Source organism: Aquarana catesbeiana, linkage group LG05 (assembly GCF_042186555.1).
Source record: "Aquarana catesbeiana isolate 2022-GZ linkage group LG05, ASM4218655v1, whole genome shotgun sequence".
NCBI classification, from domain to species: Eukaryota; Metazoa; Chordata; class Amphibia; order Anura; family Ranidae; genus Aquarana; species Aquarana catesbeiana.
Genome location: NC_133328.1, coordinates 535187696 through 535212079, shown reverse-complemented (window position 1 = coordinate 535212079; position 24384 = coordinate 535187696). Strand labels below are relative to the sequence as shown.

At 43.2% G+C, this 24384-nt stretch overlaps 1 protein-coding gene across 1 annotated transcript in view; it reads left to right on the top strand.

Annotated features, from left to right (window-relative positions):
- NCOA2 (nuclear receptor coactivator 2) overlaps positions 1–24384 on the top strand; it is a gene marked incomplete in the record, with an annotated part of 371591 nt that overhangs the window by 184885 nt on the left and 162322 nt on the right.

The window sequence follows — 24384 nt, the reverse complement described above, 5'->3', positions numbered from 1 at the left end:
CAGAGCTATCTCTTCTGCTTTCCTTCCCTATACACATTTATTTGCCAATATTTAGAGGAAAGACTATAAATGTACGTAGTCCCCTCAGTGTCCAGTATGGTTTATAAGATTGCATTTGATTTATCATCTGGTTTTTTGTCTTCTATGATGATTGGCATGGACAAGACCCCCTCCCCCAGCCCACCTCTTTTATGTTCTGACAAGAGTTTGAATTCTGTAAAGTCAACAGAAAATATTCTTTTGTCACAGCAAAAATCATTGACTTTGTTGCTTTCGGTTTGCCTCCTGCAGCAGTCTCAGCAGGAAAGCGAGAGGAATTTTTGCGTGCCCCTCCCTGTTGGTAAAGGGGGAGGGTCAGGGATCTCTCAGCTCAGCACTTAACCAGGGGATTTGTGTAGCTGGTTTGCCAGCTGTCGCTAGGAGTAGAGGACACAAGATAAGCCTGTATGGAGGAATGTCCTAGACCAGCATGTATGTTGGATTGTACTTATGTATATGTTGTGTATGATAAAGCCTTCTTTTTCTGCAGATCCCAGAACAATGAGGCCGGCAGGTTTTTTTTTTTTTTTTTTTTTTCTCGCCCCTTTGGAAAATGTGCTTGGTGTGACAAGTCCCAGAATAATGAGGTTTTGTTATCGGTCTGCTACATGCATGGCAATTGCCTGACTGTCAGCTTTCACAGCTAGACTGAAAGGAGAAGAACTGACCTCTGAGACTACACGGTGCTTCTTGTGCTCAGGGACTGTTGTCTGTAGCAACCATTAGAGAGAATCTTCGCCCCCCTCCAGCCCTTACCTATTCATACTCCTATACCCAGCTAAGCCAGCGATGTCAGGTGAAACCTACTGCTACATTCTGGGTCCCCATGCCACCACCTTTTGATACTAAATCCAATAGAGGAGCGAGTTCTTACACCTGACCCCCAATGATGCAACACTGAATATGAACAGTGTGCCCATCATTACCCTGAATCCTTCTGAGATGTGTGATGTAGGTATCTCAGGAGACTTTGGGAGGAGGGGGGATACATCATTGTTGCCTTGGTGAGAAAAGCCAGAAGAGCGGGCCAGGTCCCAGAGGTATTATTTTTTTATCTGATTCTTCTACGAGGGTAGGGGTGGGGGTGGAAGTAGAACTAACTAAAGTAGTCAGAGAGGGTGAAGGCCTGCTCATGTTTACGTTTGCTTTCCTTTCTGATAAAGCTTTTTTTTTTTGCTCGCTCTTATGCCTCGGATTTTCCGACGGAAAATGTGTGATAGGACCTTGTTGTCGGAAATTCCGACCGTGTGTGGGCTCCATCACACATTTTCCATTGGATTTTCCGACACACAAAGTTTGAGAGCTTGCTATAAAATTTTCCGACAACAAAATCCGTTGTCGGAAATTCCGATCGTGTGTACACAAATCTGACGGACAAAGTGCCACGCATGCTCAGAATAAATAAAGAGATGAAAGCTATTGGATACTGCCCCGTTTATAGTCCCGACGTACGTGTTTTACGTCACCGCGTTTAGAACGGTCGGATTTTCCGACAACTTTGTGTGACCGTGTGTATGCAAGACAAGTTTGAGCCAACATCCGTCGGAAAAAATCCTAGGATTTTGTTGTCGGAATGTCCGAACAAAGTCCGACCGTGTGTACGGGGCATAAGGATATCGTTTTCCTTTTAACGTGGTTTTAAACTCTTATTTATATCCAGTAAAGTGATTGGCCTCAGATTAAACAAATCCTTCTACATAAGTTGTACCTGTTTTATCTGAAGTCTTCTCTTCTCTACATCCGTTCAAAGTGCTGAATTTTAAAGCATGTCTGAGAGTTCAGAAAAAGTGGGCAGAGAGTTCCACTCTGCAGAGCTCAGTGAGGAGAGCTCTGAGAGCTGATTGGAGGAAAGGGACATACACCCCTTCACACAGCTCACATGAACAGAGCTGAGGCTGTCAAACTGTTGGAGGTTCCTCCCTGTCACCTTTTTTCTCCTGGTGTTGGGAAAACTTGTCAGAAGTAATTCATGCTGATGGCAAAAGAATGAAGTTGCAGATGGAAAGGACACTTAGTGCTCTTAATTAAAACAAATACACACTATAGAGGGATATGCTTTGTTCATATTTCATGTCTGAGGTTTACAACCACTTTAATGGCTTTTATTCTACCTGTTGATCCTGCCAGATTTGACAACTTGGGATAGGGTGACAACACTTGGTCCCAAGGTTTTACTATACGAGCTGTGTTGTCATCCTTTGAAGCATGCACCTGATCTGAACTGCACAGTGCACCTGTACATTCCGATCATGACCTGCACAAAGTACAGTGGTAGAGCGAAGCCTCATGGTAAGTGCAGTGCCGTACTGCCTTCTGCATCATCGCAGAGTCCTGTTCACTAACCTTTTTGTGGTACATACACACCCAAACCAGAAGCTGGAAGCCTTAGCTGCAGGTTTGTGCATGCGCCAAAGAAAAGTGCTTTCACGAAAGCAGTTGGCGAGGCTAGGTGTGGCATGGGGCTGATTGACCAGCTTCCAGGCTGGTGAATCATTAGTGACAATGCTGGTGGCAACATTCAATGCAACATCTTCTCATCCCACTGTAAGGCCCAGTTCACACTTGTGTGATGCCAGACATCGCATGTAATTTGCAGTGCACTGATGTTCACATTACATGCGATGTCTGTGTGGTGTGATATCAGATATCAAATAGTATGGCTGATATCGCACCGCATTCAGTCCAAACACACACAGGACCCTTTTTTCTGTTCGGACCAGAATCGGATCTCCTGTGTTCACACATATGCGATCCGATTCATGTCTGAACTGTCAGTTCGCAGTGTGATATGCAAGCTGAACTGGGGGTGTCGTTAACAATGTATTGACACTCCCTAGTGATTCGCATATGGCACTGTGAACTGACACGCGAGTCGGTGCGATGCGGGAACCCGCAGTGGATTTGCAGGGTTCTCACATCGCACAAGTGTGAACCGGGCCTAAGTCAGTGTGAGTGACAACCCTGCTGTGAATTCAGGAGCAGTGTAGCATTATTACCATCTCATAACAGGAAGCTGCATCAGATGGACTTGACTTACAGGTTTAACAGGTATTTGTATCTGGGGGACTAAGAAAAACTGTAACCAGGGCTTTTTTTTTTTTTTTTTTTTCAGTGTATCTAATGGCAAGAGGTGCTAGGGTGTGCTGGAGGGTCCATTGATGCTGGCTACTGGAGGATCTATTGCTTGGGGGATCTGTTGTTGAGGGAGGGGTCTATTGTTGCTGGGGGGATCTACTGTTGAGTGGTCTATTGTTGCTGGCTGCTGGTGTGTATTAATGCTGGCTGTTGGGAGATCTATTGTTGCTGGAGGGCCTATTGTTCCTTGGGTAGATCTGTTGTTGGGGTATATTTTGTTGCAGGGGGTTTATTGTTGCTAGTGGAAAATATTGTTGCTGGCTGCAGGGGGTTTATTTTGCTTCTTATGTTATTCTTAACACGTCATTCAAATTACTTAGCTAGCACCATAAAATGGTACTTGGTTCTATTTTGGTGGTACTGGGAGGTGGGTAGCAGTTGGTACCAAAGGACGGTGCTCAGAGGTGGGTAGGGGGCGGAGACAAAGGGTGTCTTGGAAGAGGAGGAGTACCTGCACCTATCCTCTAAGAAAAAAAACACTGAGTGCTGCAGCACATCATTTTTTTTTTTTCTTTTTTAATGGGAGGCCATAGTTCTACTTTAAAGTGGAAGTCCATACTAAAATCCCTGTATCTATAGCCACCAACATTCTAACCCTAACCTGTCTAGCTCTGTGAAGAAAAAAAAATGAGTATACATAACTTTTCTGAAGTTTATCCGACCCGATCTCCAGCGGGGGAAGCTCTGCTGAGCACACATCTGAGAACGGCTGTGAAATGAATGGGGAGTGACGTCACCCAATAGAAGTTACTATGGGGCCTCCATTGTCGGACGTGTCCTCAGCTGCGGCTTCACTGTGTAGGTGGGTGCAGACAGCTCAATGTGGGGTCAGAGCTTCCACCGCTGGAGATCGGGTCGGATCACCTGCAGAAAATGTATGTATACTATACTGATTTTTTTTCTTTACAGGGCTAGAAAGGTTAGTGTTAGAATGTTGGTGGCTATAGATGCAGGGATTTGAGTTTTAGCATGGACTTTCACTTTAAGCCCCTAGCAGGTATTTGTCCTAGAATAACAATGCAATGGACAACAACCGTTTTGTTTTAGAAGTTTTTTTTTTCATGTGAAGCATTGAGGGATATTTTAAGCTCCCCAATTTCCATGAGCCTATTCTCTCCAGGATTGGGTGTCTTGATGGCATTTTTGGTCCCATCTGTTTGTCCACCTTATCTGATCATGTTCAGTCCTGACATTAGAGCCCAGTGAGTTCTCCTTCTGTCAGCAGAATGGCCATAACCACTGCACTGTGGTGTCAGGAACACTTGAAGAAAAGAAGTTGCCGGCTGTTGATAAGTCTGATAATTAAATGGAGTATGTTAACAGCATGCCATAACACGTCCATTTGTGGCGATGGCTTAGTTATGCATTACATATTTGTTTTAGGTTCAGCTCCTTGCTTGCTTGTACACTGCTTGTTTTAGGTTCATGCTTTGATTTTTTATATCTTTATGTTTTGTGGATACTAACATTTAATGCAGATTAAAGAAAACAGGGGGCCTAACTTCACTTGGACCTAGCTGTATGTTCTCTTTACGGTGGCCGTGTGAATGAGGCCTAATGCTAAGATGAAATGGATACATAAAAGGATTGATTTTACATTCCTTTTCCAGCTCTTGTAAATTGCTGGATATTTCTTGGTTACTACTCTTTCCATTTTCCACATTATGATCGTGGGTTGTATTTAGATCATATTTTTCTTATACATTTTGTGCTTCTAAATTGTCTTGATTACCGTGGTTTTATTTCCTTATGGTTTTTGTGAATAGAATGCAGAGCTATTCTTCAACAGTTTTATGCTCCATGCACACTAGCGTTGTTTATTAGCTCAAAAAACGCTTGAAAAAAATGCTGGATGAAAAACACTGATAATAGTCTTTTTGTGCTGGCTTCTAGTAGCATTTTCAAAGCTTTTTTAGTAGCATTTGCGTTTTTACAGTAAGTGAAAAAAAAAAAAACTGCTCGAAAAAAGCTGTTAGTAGTGTTTGGGAACGTTTAGCTTTTTTTTTTCTGCCTGGAAAATGCTCCTAAAAAAACTCTAAAAAAAATTTTTTTTCTGCTCCTAGACGCTGAAGCACAATAAATGCTGTAATACATGGAATATTACTAGGAGCGTAAAAAAAAAACACTAGTGTGCCCTGAGCCCAAGGCTTCATGCACATAAACTAGCCTACATTGGCAGCTCCTAAACTTGAGTTTAGGCGCTTTTGGCGTTTTTTTTGCCAAAGCCCCTAAACTCAATGTGTGTCCATGTACACATAGGTTTTTAGCAGAGTTTAGGAGCTGCCGTGTTTGACCACTGGCCATGGGAAAACACAATTTTGCCGTAGTAAATGTAGTCTAGTGTAGCTGTATTTCAAATTGTGTCACAGTTGGGGTCTTCTGTTTCTAATCTAAATCCATTCCTTTTTTCTGGCAATCAAAGATGCCTGTCTTTTTGATTTTGTTTTAGTGATCAATTCTGCTTCTGCACTTATCCCAGGCGCCTTCTTCTCTCTGGTACCCCCTTCCCCACATTGAAGACATTCACCTACCTTTAGACTAAATCAACACCTTTTGCGTTACTTTTTTTTAATGTATTTTTAAACATGTTTTTCAATGCACATGGATGCTCGGTTTGCACATGTTGATGCATGATTTTAATACGTTTTCATGTTGTGTTTTTTTTTTTTTTTTTCTTTATGTTGGATAAAAACAATTTTGACTTATTACCAAGGTTTGAAAATACATGTAAAACACATCATGCATGCTTATCCATGCTTTACCATTGACTTCTATGAACCTTAAAACATATATTAAGATTTCATGCAAACTGGATGTTTTTTTCTGCTGCTTATAGGGGTGTTTGGTGTGTTTTTGTTTGTTTTTTGTTTTTTTTAATTCCCCCCCACCGTTAAACACCCCTTTTAAATAAATACCAAACCATAAGGCAAAAAGGTTTCTCTTTCGTTCATCGACGGACACAGCACCTCCTTAATCTTGACCATTGGGTTATATTGCCTCTGCAGGAGTAGGACTAGGCAGAACAAAAAAAACACCTGGCTACGCCCATGGGCTGTCCTCGGTCAGTATATAACCCCCTCCCTGCTCAAGGTATTCAGTTTATTTCTGTCTAGTAAGGACCTAGCTCCTTGCTGGGATCTTTTGGTCCTAGCAAATTTTACTTTTTGTCTCTTTTTTCCATGCGTTTTTTCCTGGGAGATCTGCAGTCAACTGCCGGGCTGGGCGACGGGCTGGATAATCTAGATCCAGTGGTCTCCCCAGTCCAGCCAGCGAGCGCGTGCAGACCGCAGCTACGCGCTAGGTCGGGTACAACATAGCCTCAACGGACGGAGGCTGGCCCGCGAGTTAAACGTCTCACAGGGTCACATATGAACGAGCTCTGGTCCGAGTAGCAGCGCTCCCTTGGCCGACAGCCCCCCACTTCAGTGGCGAGGAGTTCTGTCTGAAGGGTCACCTGCACCATGGATCGGTAAGTACAGTTCCCCCTTTCGCTCTTTGTGCAGTTTGGGGTGGATGCGGGTACCCTCCAGGGATGGTCGGACCTGCCTGCAGGATCCTTCCTCCCATCCTAAAGTCTCCTGGTTAAACTGGGCTTCCCCCTCCCCCCACAAATTTGTGGGAGTCCCAGGGCAGGCAACAGAGACCCTGGGGTCTCCCCTGCCATTTCCCTTCTGGGTGGTGTGTGTCCTGCCCTGGCGGTATTGGGGGGGGTTCCAGTGCAGCGGAGACCCCTAGGTGCATGCCCTGCTGTGTGTGTGTGTGTGTGTGTGTGCGCATTGTGAGGTAGTGTGCAATTTGGGGGGTCCCAGTGCAGAGGGCACAGAGGTGTCTCCTTAAATGTTCACCCTGCCTGGTGGTACAGTGCCTTTTTGGATGGGGGTCCCCTTGCAGAGAATGCAGCAATGTAGAAGTTTTTTCTTTAAAGCATTTGTTACCCCAACACTTTATATTCCTGATATGTGCCTGCTGTACCATGTATTTGTTCCTGCTAGCCCCCTTGCTTTCCTATTAAAAACTGACCACACTAAGCAGGAGAGCAAACTGTGGTCAGTTGTCTAGCTATGCTGTGTCCTGACACCCCCCTGGAGCTCAGTGTACTGCTGCTTTTCCTCCCCCAAGCTCTTATGCAGCTGAGCACAGTGGATATGTGGCCACTTATTAAAAAAAAAGGTGTATATATATTTTTTTTTGATCTATACAAAAATGTTTTGCCTTTAATTTCTTTTTTAAACTGAATGTTTGTTTTTTTTGTTTTTTTTTTTATATAAGGTGATCGTTTATGGTCACTTTAAATATTGTCACCCAATTGACCACTCACCTGTTAGGTGTTGTCACTATAACCAAAAACAACTGCAAATGAAGATAAAAAAAAAAAAAAAAAAAGGTAATCAAGTTACCTGGGTAAGAAGTGGCTACTTCAATGACAAAAAAAAAAATCATGGTTGGGTCTATACAAAGAAAAAATAGCTTTATTTGAATACTTGAAGATATTAGTATATCAGAAATTACAAAAATGCACAAAACTGACCCCCGGCATTCGAGGAATCACTCAAGTTAAGAAACACGCTACAAGGGTGCATAACAGACAAACAACATGTAAAATATGCCTATCAACTGGATGCCAAGTTTGCACTGTCAACTATAAAATAAGGGGTCAAGATAGAATACATTTGGTGACAAACCAATTCATTACTGTCTTTTTAAGATCATTGTAATGGGCAAGATACCTGAGGTGAGACCTTCATAAGTGAAGTTGGGAGACCGCCCCCTGTCCAGATGAAGTTATGCAAAGTTCTAGTGAAACATGTTGGCATCATCAGTGTCATGTGACACCACCTACATCACGTCCTGGTGATGGGTACCTGGGAGCCTAAACGATAGCTGTTTAGGCATACTCCCAAAACTATGATTTTTTTAATTTTTTTTTTTTGACATTGAAGTAATCACTTTTTAACCAGAGAACTTAATTACAGGGGTTTATTTTTCATTACCTAAATGCCCCTGCATGTTGGCCTATATGTCCATGCACACCTAGGCATTTAGAGGCAAAAAAAAATAATCCACAGTCAGTGCATCTAGGAGCAGCGGGGTTTTGGCAGAAAAACACTTGACGTGCCTAAATGTGTGTTATTCTACCAAATTACATGAATTACATGAAAAGCACTTGACGTATTGTACATGATTTACGAGCCTCAATCGTGTTTTGTTTTTTTTTTGCCAAAATGCTGCAGCCAGGAGGAAAGGATTCTCGTAGAGTTAGCAAAACATCCAGTGTGCATGAGGCCTAAAGAGACAAATGGACCTGAGCTAGTTTTCAAAAATGTGTTACAATGCGGCACCCAGATGTGAATGGCTCCGTCTCTAACATGCTTTGATGACACATGGGCTAGCCCTTTCTCACATACACTTTTGTAGCTTGAAGCTCAAATCTCCAAAACAATCAACCAAAATGTCATGTTTGTAAATTGTGCCTGCTCACATAGGAGCGCTCTGGTGCCTGTAGCTCAAAAAGGTAATGTAGGAAAAAAGATCCGCACTCCGGTTGTTGCTTGTTAAAAAAACGTTGTTTTTTTTATTGACAAGCCACAGTGAACAAATGCAGATGCAAACAGTTGACGCGTTTCATCCTATAGGGCCTTAGTCATGACTTTGGATCGAGTATCCGGGAGCTCTGCTATCTATATGTTGTATTGGTAGTAGCACTGACATTTCTGTTTATAGCTCAAAAAGGTACATGAGCTACTTTTGACTCAGAAAAGGGCATGTTTGGCCCATAGACTTCAATTGGAGCGCCTGAAAATAAATGTCTTTTCAGGCCTAAACTACCATCTACCTGTCGTGAAAATAATGCTCCAAAATCACCTGTTAAAATGGCAGTAAAGTCCGCTAACAAAATATTAAAAAAATAGGCCCGCTGCAGTGTTATGTCAAAATGGGCTAGTATACTAACTCATTATGGCAGACTTGCCTTTCAAGTGGAATTCTCCAGCGCAGTTCTGCATCCACTCCAGGCGCTCCCATCTTCCTTACAGGTTTGCGCTGTCTGGCCATTTGAATGGCTGGGCTGTGATGATGTCACTGCTGCACACCCAATCGAAGCACGACACTCTGGGTGGCCGTTCTTTCAGAGCGTCAGCGCCGGTGACGTAGACAGCAGCATGTACAGTAAATATCTCCTGAATGGTGCACCTTTAGGAGATATTCACAGTACCTATAGGTAAGCTTTATTATAGGCTTACCTATAGGTACAAATTATGCATGGGAGTTTACTGCCACTAATGCCCATGCTCAGGAGTGAATGCAGCCTTTGTAATGTAATATTAGCTTGATGTTCTGACGTGCGTTATGTGAATGAGGCCTTTCAATGAATCACCAAAACAGACAGGTGTGGTATCTATTTCCACAACATCTCTATCCACAACGGCTTCTACAACTCGATCACTGCTACAATGTCTCCCATAAATATCATCTCTATCCCGTCTCCTTTGTGACATTTTTTTGTTTGGCTACTTGGGATTCTATTGCTTCATATATTTGAGTATATTTTGATAGTTTCATATATTTTTTCCGTTACGTGGCTCTAACACTCATACTCTTTATTTATGGCTGAAATGAAGTAGTATTGACTCTACATTCTGTCTTTTGTGCATCCCGAGTACTTTTTTTTTTTTTTTAATTATTTTTTTCAAGTCTAATGTTAGAGTGCAAATTAGACATTGCATCAGCACAGTGAATTAGGTCTCTAATGCTCTCAGGAAGTAGTAATTCAGCCATTAATTGCAGACTAATGTGTGTTTATTAAACCATCTTCTCAGTTGCACGTTGAAGAGCTTGTGCTAAAACATTCATGAGGGCTACTCATCCCATCTCCAGAAGTGGAATATTCCCTGTAATCTGGAGGAGAGGAAAGTGACATTTATATATGAAGGTGAAGCAAGGCATGAAGTCGTGTGTTGTGTTGCAGCAGTTCAGGAAGAGGATCTATTTATTTGAGAGGATGAGGCAGCTAATTGTAAACAGGAGAGCAATGAATGACTGAATCATGCTTCACACACAGTGCGGTGTTCTACAGGCTCTGCCCCTAACCAGCCTCACACATGACAGAGGAAAATAGTTTACTTAAAGGAGAGTTCCACATTTTACAAAAGAATAATTCACCGATATTGCAATAAGACCAAATGTGCATTTATTTATTTTTTGCATTTGAGCCTGAAAAGCATTGTAGTTGCCATCAGTGGATCAGGGATGCAATGCTCTGGCTCCTGCAGATTGTTTCTCCAGCTGAGGTCAATGCTAATGTATGGACCTTCAGTTGTGGGGCTGGAGACAGTACCACTAGTATTAATGGTTTGGGGATGTGCCTTCTGACCATCCTTCGTGTTACACCCTAAATATGGGAGGTGGAGTTATCTTGCACCATGTTCTGTGAATGAAGACTATGAGACCTATCAGAGGCTGCCGAACAGGGCATCTAAACACCAGAACCTCATGTACCAGGGCTAAACACCCAGTGTGCATGGGGCCTACAATAGAGGGGAAGGGGTTCTGTAGATACCTGGGAACAATGTAACTGATAAGAGTAGAGCAGAGGGCACAAGAAGATTTCAGCTCATAAAATTTCTGGCAACATTTTTTGCCCTTATCCAACAGATATAGCAAAATTCTTTAAGAGTCAAAATGGAAGAAGCAAGAGAAGTAAATTTTTACGGTTTACGAACACTTTAAGGTTGAGATTATTCCCATTATTCTGGCCGGCGAGCCCCAGAGCGTGAATGTATGCTGAACTGGGATTCCACAGGCTGTAAACACAACCCTGGCCAGGCTACGGCAGTGCAGGAGGATGTCTGCTCCTGAGGTCAGATACGTTTTATGAGTATGGTAGGAGGGATGGGATATAGGCTTTGTTGTAAATGTACAGTTATTTAAGAGCTGATGATAATGAATGTTTAATATTGTGCAAGTTATCTGTGGCTAGTAAATACTGACCAAAGGCAGTTTTACAAACAGGAGGGGACTAATAAAGATAATTGCCAATCTGAAAGTGGTTACTAGAGTAGAGACTATCGGTACATCTGGAAGGTCAGTTCTTTGGTTGAGGAGCTATAGTTTTACAATGCATGGTCCTAGACTAGAATATCAGGGTGGATAAAAATCATTGATTTTTTTGATTTGAATCAAATTTATTTTAATAAAATGCTTTCGGAGTAAAAAGCTATCTAAGGAGAGATTCCATTTAAGATACATTAAAAATTTAGTTTATTCAGCATTAAATGGAGCTTGGGTATGTAGCACGAGGCTGTATATTCTGCAATATTTACGTTTTTGGTAAACTCCTTCAATGAATCCAAGCTCTGCAAGCTGAGATAACATGCATTGCATTGATGCATTCACACAATTTCACAGTAACCATGAGATAAAGGAATATTCCTTTATCCCATTGTTTTGCAAATCTATGTACATTACAAACTGATTGAATTGGTTCTGAGATCTGTTTTACTAACCTGCTTATGACAGCTTATTATTCTAAATAAGAAACCTTCATTTTGTTTGCAAATATTAGATTTTAACTACCATCAAGAATAAGTGCTTACATTTAAAGAGCACCTGTCATTTCAGATCCATCATGGCAGTGCCTGTTAGCGGGCATCCACCCACCTGCTGCCGCCACGTCTCTCACCTTGTTGTATCACTGCCGCATCACCAGCTGTCCCATTAAAGTGAATGGGACTGTCGGTGAGTCAACAGCGGGTCAGAGGAGGAGCCGCTGTGGACAGAGATGACACTTGCTTTTTAAAAATTATGATTTAAATTGATTTAAATCAAGCCTTTTTACTAGTGATTTAAATCAACTTGATTTAAATCAAATCCACCCTGTAGGATATGCAGCTGCCCATGAATTTTCAGAGACAATTTCGGTAGTACAATATATGTCAAAATGTACTGTATATGCCACCTGAATTTTGTCTCAGAAATTTGGTAGCAATAACTAGTGCCATCCAAATTTTAGGGCAGAAACTTACACCATTGGATTGTAACTGTATTAGTTTTAGGCCCTATTTTTCACCTGCAAATGAGGCATTATAGCGACTACATGCAGGAGACCCAGCAGGGAATCCCAGTGATTAGCTGCAGGTGGAAAACCCATCAAAAGCAATGGGAGGCTTGCAGTTCCTGCAGATAATCGCTGAAGCACCAATTACCGGCAAATGATCGACCATGGACTTAGACTGTCTGCGTCCAGGGCTGATCATTCGCCAGTAGACGTGCCATGAGGGAATACATATGATAGTTGCTGGAGCTGTCAGCCTACTAGTGCTTTTCTGACCACAGCCAAGGACCCCCCACCCTGCTGGGTCTCTCATCCCGCAAGTGCACTGCCCCAGTTTATACATGGCTCCCAAAACGCCCTGACCATTTAAAATGAATGGGCAGCGCTGCCAAAGCGCCTAAAAAACGCTTTTGACAGCACCGCAACACGGGTGCTCTTAACACTTTCTTCGGCCACTAGCGGGGTTAAAAGCACCCTGCTAGTGGCCGAAAAGCGCTGCTAAAACTTGCAGTGCTTTACCGCCAAGGGACCCCCACGCCAGTGTGAAAGTACCCTAAGCCCCTTTCACACTTGGCGGATCCGTGTTGATCTGACCCGTGAACATCCGCTGCTCAGCGGGGATCTCTCCATTTTTCCCAGCTGAGCCGGCGGATGACAGGGCAGGACCCGCACACTGTGCAGGGACCGCCCTGTCAGATCTCTGCTCTCCCCTATGGGGGATCGGATGAGCACGGACGGTCTGTCCGTCTTCATCCGATCCGCTCTGCAGACGGATAGAAAAATAGGATTTTCCTCCGTCTGCAGGATCGGACGAGAGCGGGGACGGATGATATCGGGTGTCAGCGGATGTTCATCCGCTGACACCTGCTATCCCATAGGGATGCATGTTTGTCCGTATTTCATCCGCAAACGGATGGATGAAATACGGACATACGGTCCGCAGGTGTAAAAGGGGCCTAATGGTCTCATTTGCAAGTGTGAATGAGCCTTAGTCCCCTTGAAATACAAATACACTCACTGTGGGTATAGAAACATTTATTTAAAGGACAACTGTGTTAAGTGAACAGTTGTCCCTTAAAAGAATTATGGCACTGGAGAATTGCTTAGACTGTTATTTTCAGTTTTCTTCTCAACATACTAGTTGTCTGGATTTTATGTGTACCACCTGGATTCATGGAGTCAGTACTTTTAATCGGTGTACCCGAGCATGTATGCAGCCAATGAAGTGAGTGCATCTGATTTGCATCCTGTTCCAGATTAGCATTGAGTTACTAAATCAATATGGCAGCCAAGCAACAAGCATTTTTAGAAGATCCACAAAGGCACCCTACACTTTTTTTTTTTTTTTTTCCATGACAGGTTTTCATTAGCCACCACTTTGCTGTTTTAAGAGAATTTTAGTAAAGTGATCCATGGAGCAGCCGGCTGCTGCCAGAAAAATTGATCTCTGGAAAAATGGATCAGTGGTACAGTAATTTTTTATATCCACTTTCCATCATACAAGTGTTTGTCTTAATTGTATGTGTTTGTATTGTCAGGTAATTGGAATGATTGCACCCAGAATCTTTGGCATGTAGCTGTGACCCTTTGTGAAGTATGTGTGAAAATCATGAGTGTCAGCGATCACATCACCACAATATCTCTTGTATCCAAGGTGCACACCTGAGCTCTGCGAGGATTTGAAACTTGCAGCATTTGACCACTGCCTATAGAGTACTACATGTCATGTGATCCATGATGTCATTGGCTGACAACAGGCCTCTGACGTGTGTGCAGTCCTGGGGCGGGAGAGAGCACGGGATGACAACGCTGACACAGTATATGCATAGCCAGCTTTTATTAATGTTGTCACCTGGACAAAGGAAGGGCAAAAATGGCAAGGTACTACCAGGATCACCACTTATTTGCATTTATTAGTGAGGTGATCTAAAAACCCGACACATTTAGCTGGTCATAAGAGACTCGAAAGCAGCCAGAACTGGGATGAAGGTGATCGTATCGTCCGTCCCTCCGTCTATCGTCCGTCCATCGCCAGTGGTCAAAACATTCTTATCCTGAACACGATTCTTCTGCGTTCAGGAGAGGGAGGTAGCGCACCTAAACACGGCAGCTCCTAAACTCTGCTAAAAACCTATGTGTACATGGACACAAAGGCTTTTATGGAGTTGGGGATTTTGCCAACGCTCCTTAACTCATCTGTGGCCCGGGCGGTGGGTCTGTGGTCGGGGCGGTGGGTCTGTTGTCCGTCCAAGAAATAGCAGTGTTTTCAATATTTATTGACCAATATGATAGAATTGAGGTTTTAGCACTACTTTTTCATTTCAGGTCAAACAAAACCAGTCAGGTAAACCACAAAATTGAAAGCCCGCGTGTTTGTACACTGGGGCGCTGCGCTGGCAGGATGTTAAAAATAAAGTCCTGCAAGCAACATTTTTGGGGCGCTGGAGAATCGGTGTATACACCACACCTGCCCATTGAAATGAATGGGCACCGCTGCCGAAGTGGCTGCAAATCGCTTTGATCGCTGTGATCAACACAAAAGCAAACATTTTATTATATTGCAGATTACCAATTCTTAGATGTTACGGCTGCATTCATTTTCCTGCATTCATTTGTTAGATGCACTAGTAGATTTAAATACACTGACACTCCCCTCCTCCCCAGACTGACAACACTGCTGCGCTCCTGTGCTCCTTCATCTAGAGTGGGGGCGCTCTAGTATAGGAGTTGTCAATGGCCAGATCACCAGGTTAAAACAGAGGGACAAAGCCTATAAAAAGAAGAATAATGCAGCCACTACATCTAACAATTGGTAAGCAGTTATATGTTATATTTTTGGTTTTGCGTTTAATACAGCTTTAAAAGAGAAGTATGGTTTTCTTTTATTTTTTTTCCTGAATCATACTTGCCTAGGTGGATACTGCATCTGTCCCCTGGGGCCTCTGCACTGAAAACCGAGCGATCAAACACCTCTGATCACTCGGTTTTCAGAGCTCCATGAGCTGTCAGTCACAGCTCTCTGCTCTTCTCTCTCCGTGCTCATTGGAGCACTGAGCTGTGGAGAGCGGCCGTCTCAGGCTTTCAGTGGCTCACTGAGAGGCCGAGCCAGGTGTCAGTCCAAGCACCTGGTGAATCCTGATTTCCATTGTAGGGATGACACAGTGCCAGGACTGATATGCGTGACGTCAGCAGAGAGCAGACTTCAGCCCGATCTCTGATGAAAACGAACTGCACTCCTATGATCTATAGGAGAAGCCCAGCCGAACGAGCTTTTTAAAAGCAGTTGGATCAATGCAGGAAAATTTACCATTGGTGTTGTAGCAAACGATCAACATTGACTTTGTCTTTCTGATCGATTCCTACACTGTTCTAGCCAAGTTGTGGTCATTTTTATCCCCCACCTTCAATATTACTCCACCTGCCTTTCCTGGTTACCTTTATGTGAAGCATAGCGGGAGCTTGAATGTACTGCATGGTTTAGTGGTGGACTATTTTTGTGTTTGAGAGAGAGAGAGATGGAAATTGCTTTTAGTTCTGCTGATTCTTTGGAGTAGAGATGTCAATGGCTCATTAAGAGTCATCCTTCTTGGTAACCCACAAGGTGATTCAGTATTTGCATTGTGAAGTGTCTACGGAGGCTGAGAGCTGCTGCAGCCTTGTTTGAACTGTTCCCAGATCAGTGAATCGGCTTGGCTCTGCATGGACTTCTTGACATTGTGAAAACAAACCTGCTTCCTCGTGTGAAGTTATGTGAAGTACATTCATAGAATTTCTCTGCAGTGCCTGTGTTTTCCTTCTACTTCTAGCAAGTGAATGTCATTTTCATTTAAGGGTTTGTTTCTAAGGTTTCATGTACACGGGATGTTTTTACAACCTCTCCTAAACGACTTAACTTGGCAGATGGTAACCCACATTTAAAACGTCTGTTTAGCGGCGTTTACATGCAGCGTTTAGCGCCGTTTTGCCACGTTTGTGTTTTTAGAAGCATTTTAAAATGGCCAAAAAAGGAAAAACGCCTGTAAACGAATTGCAGCTGAAGGCAAGTTGCTGCATTTAGCTGTGTTTAGAAGCGTTTGGCGCTTGATATGCCTCTAAACTCAGCTTCTGAACCCATTTTTTTGCTTTCCAAAAAAAGCCTCTAAACTCAACTGCCTAGAAACGACTATAAACGACCCTGTGTACATGTACAGATAACATAGAGGAGAGTTCAGGAGCAGTTGAAAAAAATGCCCAACTGATCATAAACGTCCATTTAGCAGCAGCAGTGTACATGAGGTCTTACTAGACCATGCAGACTATTGCCTTAAATGTCACTGTGATATCATTTGACTTGATCCTTGGTTAGATGAAGTCTCCTCTTGGGTCATGAGAGCTGTGCCATCTGGACGAGAATGGTTGGATTGGAAAATGATCAGGTTTACAATCACTTTAAGTGAATTTTTTTGCTTTTGTTCTGCATGGTCAAAGTGCAGGTTAACTTTAAACTTGGTTGTAAACCCTTAATAAGTGAAGGGACTATCCTTGGGTGATACACAGATGTAACAAACCCTCCTCTTACATTCGTTGTGTTTGTCTATCTGCAGCCCTCTCTTCTCTACATCCATTCAAAGTCCAGAACTTTTAAGCTTGTCTGAGAGTTCAGGAAAAAGGGGGTGCAGAGCTCTGTGAGGAGAGCTGAGATCTGATTTGGAGGGACCCCTCGACCTCCACACAGCGCACAAAAACAGAGCTGAGGCTGTCAATCTGCTGGAGATCCCTCCCCGTCACCATTTTTCTGTTGGTGTCAGGAAAACTTGTCAGCCATGATCATGTCGATAGCAGAGGAGCAAAGCAGCAGACAGAAATGACACTTAATGCTTTTAATTGAGACAAGTACACACTATTGAGGGATTTGTTCATATTTCATGTCTGAGGTTTACAACCACTTTAAGCTGCCCATACATGGGTCAGGTGTGTGTGTGTTTTTTTTATTTTCTTTTTGCCAGCCAATTGAATTAAAAAACTGACCTGATTCCCCCATCCACACTGAAAGTGTGGATGGGGGAATCCTCTCTGCTGTGTCTTTGTATCCAAACAGCGGGTAGACTCCCTGCTGTCAGCATACACTGATCTGCAGTCTGTTGGCTGCAGCGCTTATCAGTGGTTGATCGAAATTCATCTGGTTCTTGCTGGTTTTGATCCAAGTATGGCCAGTTAATGAGGAAGTAAACCCTGATGGGTTTTACTTCCTCTTTATTCCCCTGCAAAATAAAAGCATAATGGGCTAGTCCGCATCGCATACTAGCCCATTATGTGGCACTTACCTGTGAACGAAGCCCGTGATGTCCCCGCTGGTGGAAGCATCCATCAGGAGCCACCAGTCATGGCACATGCTTGGGAAGAAATGGCACAGAGGGACATTTCTTCACTGCGCATGAGCCGATGACCTCATCAGCGCACTACAAGGTAAATATCTCCTAAACGGCGCACATTTAGGAGATATTTTTAGTACATATAGGTAAGCCTTATTATAGGCTTACCTATATGTAAAAATGTCTCAGGGGGGTTTACAACCACTTTAAACCTCTAAAATCCCCTAACCAAAGACTTCATAATGTAAGCCCAACCCCATAGATATGTGTTGGCCTGAAAAGTCTGTGCTTTCCATGTAGACCATGAACAGTAGTAGTGCCAGTTGCGGCCGCTCCATAAGGGACCAGGGACACTGCCCCCCCCCCCCCATCTATGCATCCGGCCCCTTAATCTGCATGTCGGGGGCGGTGCTGGGTGATCGCCGCCATTCATCTCCCACGTGGGGGGGTTAGTATGTGTGGACACCCGTGCGGGGGGGGGGGGGCGCTCCCGTGTCCTGCTGTGTCCGTAGACCTAGACAGCAGGACTTGGCTCCGCCACCTGCGTCATTGGATTTGATTGACGGCAGTGGGAGCCAATGGCTGAGCTGCTATCAATCTATCCAATCTGGACACGAGACATCGGCCAGGGCTGGTGTGCTCGTTCCCATCGTGGGAATTACGGGGATCAGGTAAGTATAAGGGGGCGCTGCTGCAGCACAGCAGGCTTTTCACCTTGATGCATAGAATGCATTAAGGTGAAAAACGGCGAAGGTTTACAACCCCTTTAAGTGCACACAAAATATGAATGGTTTTATACCCATGGGTGTGGATGAGCCTTGGACAATTTACAAACTATGTTTCTGTATGTCAACTTGAAAACTCCATCCTCTGATTTGTTTTTCTCCTGCAGAGCAGTAGAATCAACAAGTTAGCAAATTGTTGTGCGTTATGTTCTCATGTCTGGGTAGTCCTAGAGAAAACATCTGAGGAAATGTATATGCTTTTCATGGAACTGTAGGCACAGCATACACACTGTGCCTATAAAAACGCTCCCCAAACCTCTGTCCATGTGTTTTTCTTTCTGCAAACTAGGGCTGCTGTGGATATACTCTCATCCACTGTGTTGAGGGCATGTTCTTTGTAAATGAACTTGTACATTCTGTATTTTATTATGTATTGCACACTGCATTCATTGTGCACACGGCACTAATAATGTTTTCATTACATGTTTGCATTCTTTCAAGTACTGATTAGAATTTACCCTGCCTATGTTACGCCCCTTGTTACTATAAACGTACAATTGTAATATGTGATACACACCTAATGTGTATAAAATACTTCAATTGCACAAAATAAACAGAACATTTATTTGGAAAGATGCTGAGTGTATCCTTTTGTGTCTGTTCTCTACTGCGGTAGTTAATTTATTTGGAACCACTAATCAATATGAGAATAGGAGTTGCCTATTTATAAGATTTCAAGAGCAGTTGGCGAGCCAGCTAGGAGGGATTCAAAGCTGATCCTTAGTATCCAACACAAGGAGCTTGAGTCGATGTGGGAATTTCTGATAAACATCTGGCTGAGGTAAGCCCTTTGCTCGCATTTGAGTTATCAGACTTCCTTGATCAGTAAGGCATTTTGGGGACAAAGGGTATCTATTTTACTCCCCTTAAAGCAGAGCTCCAGGAAGTGGGAATGGGTACCTGTCAAAAAAAGGTACCCCCCCCCCCCCCCGAATGGGGCCAAATCAGGCAGAGGCGGGGGGAAGAGGCAAACGAGCGGAGCTTCCCCTTTTTGAGTGGCGCTCCACTTCGATCGAACTGTATTGTTTGGTGGTTATGTTATCACTGTCTACTGTCCATCAGAGTGTTATAGCTAAGAAAGGGAAGAATAGTATTAACAGGTTGTATGAAGCACACATCTGCTGTAATAGAGGCAAGAGGGTATAGGCACAAGTAGAAGAGAGACAATGGACATTGAATTTGGTAAGGGAATAAAGGGTGAGAGACCCTCAAAAATGCCCAGCACAAGAGGAGCACTAAAGAAATATATGAACTGAAGTTGCGGTTCCACCTATACTGAGCCCCTAGATAAATGGGTAAAGCTGACAGGGGTCCACAATGGGTAACAAGGTTACCAAGTCCACAGGGACTAAGAATCATGCAGAATAAATAGCTAGAGAATCGGCTATCTATGTGAGCAGGATGGATCCAGGGTAACAGACAAAGTAGACATGGCTCATGCTCTGTGTCCATATTTACTCCATGACATTGTATTAAGGTAGTGGTACAAAACGCAATATAATTTTCACAGCAAGTAAATCCAGTGTGGCCCTAAGCTGCCTCTAAAGGCCCCATTTGGTCATGGAGCAGTTGGCATAGAAAGCCCAGCCAGTCCATGACTACATTGGTTGGGATATTGCATGGAAAATCATCTGACCGTTTTTATCCTCTGTGCTATCCAAATATTTGGCCTGAACACCCATACCTACATGAGAGATCTGGCCACTGGACCTCCACATTGAGGGACCGGATTTGGTCTACTGTCATAAAGCTTGACTGCAAGCTTTTGGAGGTAAAGGGCTTATTGGGGGCAGGAAGAAAAGGAGCTATGTATTTTCAGGCTTTAGTGGACTCTAAAGAACAGATCGCTACACAGGGGGGCTTTAGAACAATCAGATTTAGGGCGTTACATTTTTTTGTTTTTTTTGTTTCTAGCTATATACAAATCTACACCTCTGCTTGAGTCCATAGAATAGACAAGCTTTCCATTGAGACATATCTGTTGGGCTGCTGTATGTTCGGTTTATCAGCAGAGGACATTAGGCTGTGGATGTTAATGTAGAACTATTGGCAAAACTTTTTTTCTTTTCATTTTGGATAGAGCCATCTGTGTCCCATTGCAGAGATTTACCTTCACTTCTTGTCCCATTGCTAAACAGGAAGTGAGAGGAAATCCCTGCAATTTAAGGGAATTCCTTGGGGACCCCCAGGTCACCAGAACTATTTTTCCAATTGGAAGATTTCCCCTATTACTTTTTTCCCTAACTCTGTAAAAAGTCCCCAGAAAAGTATTTGATCCCCTGCGGATTTTGTACGTTTTCCCACTGACAAAGAAATAATCGGTCTATAATTTTAATGGTCAGTTTAACAGTGGGTAAATAACAACAAAAATATCCAGAAAAAACACATTTCAAAAAAGTTATAAAATGATTTGCATTTTATTGAGTGGAATAAGTATTTGATCCCCTATCAATCAGCAAGGTTTCTGGCTCCCAGGTGTCTTCTATACAGGTAAGGAGCTGAGATTAGGAGCACTCTCACTCTTAAAGGGAGTGCTCCTAATCTCAGCTTGTTACCTGTATAAAAGACACCTGTCCAGAGAAGCAATCAATCAAGCTGTCCAAGGATGTCAGGGACAAGATTGTAGACCTACACAAGGCTGAAATGGACTACAAGAGCATCGCCAAGCACAGCTTGGTGAGAGGGTGACATCAGTTCGTGCGATTATTCGCAAATGGAAGAAACACAAAATAACTGTCAATCTCCCTCGGTCTGGGGCTCCATGCAGGATCTCACCTTGTGGAGTTTCAATGATCATGAGAACGGTGATGAACCAGCCCAGAACTACACTGGAGAATTTTGTCAATGATCTCAAGGCAGCTGAGACCATAGTCGCCAAGAAAACAATTGGTAACACTATGCCGCAAAGGACTGAAATTCTGCAGTGCCTGCAAAGTCCCCCTGCTCAAGAAAACACATGCACAGGCCCGTCTGAAATTTGCTAAATAACAGCTGAATGATTCAGAGGAGAACTGAGTGACAGTTTTGTGGTAAAATGAGACCAAAATCAAGCTCTTTGGCATCAACTCACCATGTTTGGAGGAGGCGGAATGCTGCTTTTGACCCCAAGAACACCATCCCCACCGTCAAACGTGAAGGTAGAAACATTATGCTTTGGGGGTGTTTTCCTGCTAAGGGGACAGAACAACTTCATTGCATCAATGGGACGATGGACGGGGCCATGAACCGTCAAATCTTGGGTCCTCCTTCTCTCAGCCAGGGCATTGAAAATGGGTCATGGATGGGTATTCCAGCATGACAATGACCCAAAACACACGGTCAAGGCAACAAACGACTGGCTCAAGAAGAAGCACATTAAGGTCCTGGAGTGGCCTAGCCAGCCTCCAGACCTCCATAGAAAATGGAGTGGCCTAGCCAGCCTCCATAGAAAGGAGGGAGCCGAAGGTTTGAGTTACCAAACATCAGCCTCGAAACCTTAATGACTTGGAGGGGATCTGCAAAGAGGAGTGGGACAAAATCACTTCTGGGATGTGTGCAAACCTGGTGGCCAACTACAAGATACGCCTGACCTCTGTGATTGCCAACAAAGGTTTTGCCACCAAGCACTAAGTCATGTTTTACAAAGGGGTCAAATACTCATTTCACTCATTAAAATGCAAATCAATTTATATTTTTTTTTAAATGTGTTTTTCTGGATATTTATTTTTGTTCTGTCTCTCGCTGTTAAAATAGACCATTAAAATTATAGACTGATCATTTCTTTGTCAGTAGGCGAACGTACAAAATCAACAGGGGCATCAAATACTTTTTTCCCTTGCTGTACTTTCACTTTCAATGATAATGGTAAACAGGACAAATGGAGAGGATGAATATCCGCGGGGGGGGGGGGGGGGGGGGTCACAGACAGCATTAACCACTCCCGGACTTTCCGCCATCATTTTACGTTGCTACTTTGAAGAGTTATACCGTTGTTATGGTAGTAGCTAGCTACCATAACCCCGGTATCCTCTTCAGCGGGCGGTCCGCTTCAAGATAAAAGTGGTCTCCTGCTGTGGATTCGCCACGAGATCACTTTTATTGGTGGCGGGAGAGGGGCCTCCCCCTCCTGCCGCTCACCGATGCCTTCTGACACTTACCAGAGCCGTTGGTAGCGGCGGAGGCGTCTGGATCCTCTCCCTAGCCTGACATGGAGACGAGTGAGAGGAAGATGGCCCCCACCCGTCTCCCTATCATTGCAGGGCGGAAGCGACGTCAAAATGTCACTTTCGCCCAATGCTCTTAAAGGGACATTTTAATGTCATTTCAATTTTAAATTTAATGTCATTTTTATTGCATTTTAGTGTAAATATGAGATCTGGGGTCTTTTTTGACCCCAGATCTCATAATTAAGAGGTCCTGTCATGCTTTTTTTCTATTACAGGGGATGTTTACATTCCTTGTAATAGGAATCAAAGTGAACCCAATTTTTTTTGTTTTTGTTTTTTAAAGATCAGTGTAAAAATTAGAAAGTGAAAGGTAAAATTATTTAAAAAAAAAAAAAAAATGTTTTAAACGCGCAACGTCCCGCCGAGCTTGCGCGCAGAAGCGAACGCATACGTGAGCAGCGCCCGCATGTGAAAACTGTGTTCAAACCACACGTGAGGTATCGCCACGATCATTGGAGCAAGAGCAATAATTCTAGCCCTAGACCTCCTCTATAACTCAAAACATGCAACCTGTAGAATTTTTTACACATCGCCTATGGAGATTTTTAAGGGTAAAAGTTTGTCGCCATTCCACGAGCAGGCGCAACTTTGAAGCGTGACATGTTGGGTATCAATTTACTCAGTGTAACATTATCTTTCACAAGATAAAAAATTGGGCAAACTTTACTGTTTTATTTTTTTTTTAGTTCAAAAGAATGAATTTTTTTCAAAAAATGGTGCGCTTGTAAGATCGTTGCGCAAATACAGTGTGACAAAAAGTATTGCAACGACCGGCATTTTATTCTTTAAGTTTTGGAACCCCCAAACGTGATATATATTTTTTTCTAGTAAAGAAAAACTGGTTTTTAACTTGTAAACACCAAATCTCAGAGACTCGGTCCTTAAGTGGTTAAAGTGAAAGGTGTTCTAATCCATCTCTACTCTATCCAAAACATAAAGAAAACTTTGCTGCTATAGTTAGTGGTTGTAAACCTCAGTCAGGACTGAGCAAAGCACATATATCTCTAGTGATTACTTATCTCTCTCCAAAGCTTTAAGTGTCTCTTCTCTCTGCTGCTCCTTTCCTCAGTTATCGGCATGAGTCACTTCTGAGAATTTTCCGGACACAAATTGGCACACAGTTTGTCTATTCACAACACAGTTCTTCTGCTGTGTGAAGGGGTTATGTTCCTTTTCTCCAATCAACTCTCACACACTGCAATCTCTGCACCTCCTCCTCTGTGATACTAACAGATACCCTGTTTCCCCGAAAATAAGACCTAGCGTGATTGTCAGTGATGGCTGCAATATAAGCCCTACCCCCCAAATAAGCCCTACCCTGTTTCCCCAAAAATAAGCCCTACCCTGAAAATAAGACCTACAAGGACTTTAACTAGGGCTTATTTGGGGGGTAGGGCTTATATTGCAGCCATCAACGACAATCACACTAGGTCTTATTTTCGGGGAAACAGGGTACAGAAGGATTTTATCACTTTTATGCCCTTTTGAAGGGGTGTAGGGAAGAGGGCTGCAGATAAATTAAACTTATGTAGGAGGATTCTATCTCTGTATTATCTGAGGCTTTTCACTTCACTGAGTATATGTGATGGTTTACATCCACTTTAAATCTTCCTACGTGTCAGATCTTTTATGGTGGTGGAGAATCCTCTTAGAACCATTTTTCACCCTCCTAGATTTGTATATTTTGATCATCCTTACAGCCATTTTTATGTCCTCGTGGGTACCTTATCTTTTAGAGAAAAAGGAAAAACATTAAAATGGTTATAAACCCTTACAGACCACTTTTCGCTACAGGTAAGCCTATAATAAAGCTTACCTGT